Below are 6,000 nucleotides of genomic sequence, written 5' to 3' on the forward strand. Positions count from 1 at the left end.
CCCTGAGTGCATTTGCCTTCCTTGATCAACCTAATTCTGAATTCCCATTTCCCATGGAAGGAAAACAGAAGAAATTATACACCTAAGCCTGGCTCCACTATCTAATACAAACTGGGCTGTACTCCACAGATTGCTGGATGAAAAATTAGCATCAAGTACCAGCATGCAGTGTGTAACATCTGGAAAAAAAAAATTACAGAGCCATCTTCATTATATTTTGGAAGAGAAGAGAACCTGTAAATTGCAGAAGGTATAAGAAGAAATTCTAACAGATTGTACATTGTCAGGGACTCTATTTCCAGCTGAGGAAAACCTGATAATAAAGCACACTATCACCTCAAAGTTCAGACATCAGCAGAAACAAGGCAGCCCCCATGGAGAGCTTCCATGCAATATGGGCTTTCAAAATGGCAGATCCCCACAGGTAGAAAAGAAGTCTGGATGCTTTGGAGAAAGTCTGAAAATGTTTAAAGGATCAAGGTATAGCCTTGGGTAAGATATTCCTTTTTTTGTATCTTTGGGGGACATTTTCCTTGTTTTGTGCATTACATAAAAGAGAGTGAGGACACTTTACTTACCATAATATCCTTGATAAGCATATATTCTTAGGAGAATAAAATGAGGATGATTAGAAAGCAAAAACAAAGGAGACAGAAGGAATTCTAGGGACAAAATGTTCTTGACTGGCTGTGGAGAAAAAAAAATCAAGAGCTGCAAAACAGCAGCCCCTGTTATTTGCAAACACGTACCAAGGAGGCTGAGAATAGATCCAATGACAGCTGCAGCCTAATTGATAGGAGACTCGCCTAACAGGTTGTCAGACTGCTGCGTGGCTCCAGTCCAGGCCACGTTGCTGGAGGCACAATGTTAGAAATACTGACAAACGTTTACTAAAAATAAATAAAAAATATTCCAGGGCAAAGGGAAATATGGCTCCAAGTGACTACTTGCAAAATTGTGTTAGATCTCTAGGAAAGAGGAAAGTAAGCGACAAAACGTGTGAGAGTCCCCCCAGGGCCTGCAGGACAGACGCAGGCAGCCTGCCAAGGCACTCCAGGATTGTGCTGCCTGTCAGGAAGGTTGGCTCTGGGTGTGCTGAGAGCAGCTCTCCACAGAGGCAACAAAAATAACCACCAGATCAGCAAAGAGCACAATCAGGAGAGTTGACTAGCTGCAAAAGCAAATTATATTAGATGTATAGAGATGGATCTATTTAATGGTAGGAAGGAAACCACAGGGCAAGTCTTTGAGCTCTTTTCTTACTTACCAGGAAAAGGATGTATGGTTTCCTTGGCCAGTAGGGATGGGAAAAACTATGAGAGAGTTGAAAGTGGCTTAGGTACAGCCCTCAGCCCATCTCATGCAATACACTCACAGCCAGTCACATTTGGGAGTCTTTGAATGCATTCAGCTACATGCTAGGACAGAAGGCTTGAAAGAATCCTTGGTCTTGAGCTCCCAAGGCAGCAAGACATCCAAGCAAGCTGCAGAGCAGAGAGGTGAACAAGAGAAAGCTAAAGCAGAAGGAGGAGGGGGAAAGCGAGAAGCCACATGGATGAAAGCCTGCTAGGACTGTGAAGGCTGCTCTCTTTGAAGGAGATCCAACCTTGGTAAAGCTGAGACTATGTGGGAGGAAAACAATCTTCTGAAGGTAACACCTAACATTTTAACAGGCACCTAGGGCAGGAATATTGCTGTGCATGTGTGCACAGAGGAACCATGGGACATGAGTACACAGTCCCTCTGGATTTACCAGGACTACTGATCAGACAAGTCAAGTCAATGCCTGAAGAGAGCTGAGAAAAACAGCACTGGCTGAGTTCTCCATCTCTCCTTGTTGTCTTGGGATTACTGCACTTGACACTTCTCTGTTAATCTCTGGTGGTAATCAGCAAATTAACACATTCAGAATTCATTCACCAAAAAATACTTCATTAATTTCTATAGAAAGGAACTTGGGAACAAGCACTTTCTTTACTTGGTCATACCCTGATATTAATTTCTGTCTCTGAGAAAGCCCAAAAATGTTGTGAAATACCCATAAACAATGTTATGCAGAACGAACCAAGTAATTTGAAACAACAATAAGCTTATAAACTTCCCTGTCTTCACACACTGCAAAAGAAAGGCAAAATGCAGCCAGGAATCATTTGCTGCTCTCTCCTTCATGGAAATTGACATTAGCTCTTTATGATCCCTGAATTAAAACTCAGAGGGCACTGAGTTTTTCCACAGCAACATACAGAGATCTAACAGAGGGCCACCATGAAAATCAGTGGAGAAGCCATATGGCTAACAGGGTACATTCAATATATGCTCCTCAGCACTGAACAAATCCCTAGGTAGCTAAGGAGAACACAAAAATTACTCACAAGTCAGGGCAATCTGGATGAGTGGAGCTCACTGCAGCCAAGGGTGCTGCCATGTGACAGTGAGGCACTGTCACAAATGGGTTTCAGAGGTAGATTTCTGCAGAAATCTGAAATCCCAGCCTCCTCATCACAATCTCTCCCTGAATAGCAAAAGCTGGGGAACACTTCTCCTTTACTAGCTGTTTCTAGTATGGAAAATAGGGAATAACAAACAAGAAACTCAGAGCAAGAATCATGAAACAAAAAGTTACTAATAAATGGAGCCAAAATTCTCAAAAGTTTTATGTTTGGTGGATGCCTGTGTACATACAAATACCCAGTTTATGCATGCTGACAGATCAGAAGACTCTCTGATAATTACAGGAGGAGGTGAGCCTATTTGCAAGCTTTACAACCAAATCACCTCTGGATTGTGCACATTCTGAGAGTATCAAATTAAGAGAATTAAATCACACAAAACTTTGCTACACATTCATAGCCCCAGATCTGACTTAATCTATTAGTTATCCCCTCTGCTGTTAACTGCAATGAAAACTCAGTCCCTCAGCCATGGCGAATGTAAAGTCCTGTGGAGGGTTCACCTTCTGCTTCATAAGGCCCAGTATTCAGCACAGTCCAAGGTGCTGTGTGGGAGAGAAGGCTGTAGACAGAACCACCATTTCTGTATTTTTATGAAAAAGGCTCCCTGAAGAGTATCCTTGCATCACATTACTGCACAAATGGTACTACAGCTTTTGCTGGAAAACAAGCATCTCAATTTTTCACATGAAGTTTTTTCCCCCCTTATAAAAGCCTCCAACTTGGACTGGGTGAAATTTAGAAGCACGATCCCCTTATTGACCTTAATAGAAACAAGATTGAGCTCTATAATAAGCTTTTATTTAAGGCAGACAAGCTCTTTTGTACTGTGTTTTTGTAACTTCACTAGACCTTAGAAAGCACTAACCTGTTTTGAATTCGCAACACTACTCCTTAAATAGTGGACTCTCACCCAAGAGAGTAAGGATGCTGGAACACTGACCTCCTGCATCCAGGGACTTTGATCATGAGTTTGCATCCCAGAACTGAAGGTCAGGTTTAGATCTCAGCTCAGTATATGAGCACATAGTGGGAGTGAAGAGTTATTTTCTAGGGCACATGAGTCAAATGCTCCATGCTGATAGAGAAAATTGTATGGTTACTGAATGTAAAGGAGTTGCTGCTTCTTTACAGCCAGCCCACTTCAACAGAAACCTCTGCAGAAAATAATATGGAACACTTTCTTATGGAGCAACCTACTGAAAAATCTTGTTTATTGACAGGGAGCAAGAGATGTGAGATAGCAGAGCACAGGAATATGCAAATATGGTTTGGGGTTTTACCATAAAAACATCTTTCTGTTTTTAAATGGAGCAAAATGTAGTTAGTCTATTTCCCCAGACAGCACAATCAGAATTTTTGAAATTCCATTAATTATTCATAAATTGCATCTGTGTCATCCCAAGAAGCCCATCTAGGCACAGTGCTCAAAATTCAGAAAAGGGCTGCACATGTCAGAAGGGGATGCAAAGCCCCATACACCAAACTGCCAGAGCACAGATATGCACATTTGAAGCTCCATCCCTTATTGGAGCATAAATCCTGGGCAAAGCTGCAGGAATCTTCAGCAGGGCTTCAACACTCAGAGTGACACAGCCATCTTCTGTATAGTGTTTTTGAGCTTTCAGGCACTCACCTGGGCTCCTGCTCTGCTGCAACCAACCAGCATTTGATTCACCTTTCACATAAAGGAAAGTGTTTCCTACTCTGCTTTCAGCAGTATAGTTTATAATTAATTTACAACTCAAGTGATTTGAGTTTCAGTTACCATTATTCAAGGCTGACGTACAGCAGGCATTGGCACCCTAGGTCAAGGCCATTTGTTGACCATTCCTGATGCCCTCCAACATAGCAACAGAACTGCTCAAGAACATCCTCACTGCAATCTGAGAACTGCAATCTCCAACTGTGTTCCTCCAGCAGGTTCACACTTTCCTTTGGCTATGACAGTAAAACTCATCTCTGTGGGATACTACCCAGGACAAAACTGTGCAAAGAACTCCCCAGAGGCACAGTGCCTTACAGCTGCACTGTCTGTGCTAAACACATTTCTAGCATTAAATCCAAATCCCTGCATAGATGACAAGAGCAACAAAAAACCCAACTCCCTTTTTAAACACCCTAAACAGACCCCTGTAGCCCAAGTGACTGCTGTTGGGAGGCAATAGAGGATACAATATACTATTCACAACAGACAATTATTTCAGGTTCTATTTGGAGGTACATGAAGGAAGGGGAAAAATTTATACAGCAGAGCACTGCTGCCATATCCTACAAGATCATTAGCACAACATTCTACCTTTGTCCTTTAGCACTTTTAGGATCAATTCCTCAGGTTTTACTAAAGCAAACAGACTGTAAAACTAAGCCCACACCAAGTCCTTTCTATCATTAACATTTCCAGGTACACACATTTTCTTCCACCAGAAAGGAAGAAGCCCTGTACTACCAAGGACACCCTAACCAGCAAACCACCCACTCTGCACACCACTGCAATGGCCTCAAAGAAGGCACTGGGCAATGCTGGATCAGAGCATTCCTTCATTCCTCCAGAGTCCTGTATATAGTGACTAAAAGTTGTATATTACCCATCAATGTTTTGGCACTAACTGCAGGGCTGGAGTCAAACAGCTTTTGTTTGGCTGCTGTTCACCACCCCCCCCACCCCCCCCACCCCACCCCCCCCAATTAGTGGTTTTCTTAATCATGTGAATAACAGTTGTTTTGTCAAGTTGTTTTTAATCACTATCAATTCAAATAAAGACTTTGCTAATCCTTCAAGCCATACAAAACAAGCAGGTCACAACAGTTTCAGGGCAATCTTTTATACTTACTGCTATTGGAAAGGATGCTTTACCTGAATTGTTGGTATTGGAACTCTTGCTGTTTAAAATGCTCAGCAAGAAACTGTCTTCCTCACAGGTGTTGCAACACCAGAGATTACATGTTGGTTAACAAACTTCAAGTGCCACATAGGAAGATTAAGCATATGTACTAAACATAATTTGTACAACTTTGGTCTTATAAGGCACACCTAACAGCCCATTAATGATCAATTTGTCACTATTATTATTTACTGAAAGCAAACACTATGTCATGGTACAAAGGGAAATAAGATCTACTCCTTGTCCCAGTAAGTTAGAAAGATTCAATCACTTGGCTTCAATGAAGAACTCAAAGAGGCCAATGGACAGGTGAGTGACACTTGCTGTAGACCATGTATGAAAACATTCAGTGGCAGAGAGTGCCTTGGAAAGCTGTAAGGCTATAAAAACAGAGGTGTATCCTTCAGTGCACATTAATCCTAACCAGTTTGACTTAACCTGACAGTAAAGTATCAAGCACTAACAATACAAGAAGCCTGAAACAGTGAGAAGACAGACAATCTGCCTCATCCAGTCTCCTGGCTTTTAAACTCCACCCCTGCAAGCCTTTGTGATGGCCCAGGTTGACTGACTTTGAGAGGAGTGCTCGTGGCTTAGGCAGACATTAGATTGCAGGTGAAGAGCAGTAATGGCCACAACGACCTAGGTCCCAACAGGATCACCAG

Source organism: Melospiza melodia, chromosome 15 (genome assembly GCF_035770615.1).
Source record: "Melospiza melodia melodia isolate bMelMel2 chromosome 15, bMelMel2.pri, whole genome shotgun sequence".
In the NCBI taxonomy this organism is placed as follows: Eukaryota; Metazoa; Chordata; class Aves; order Passeriformes; family Passerellidae; genus Melospiza; species Melospiza melodia.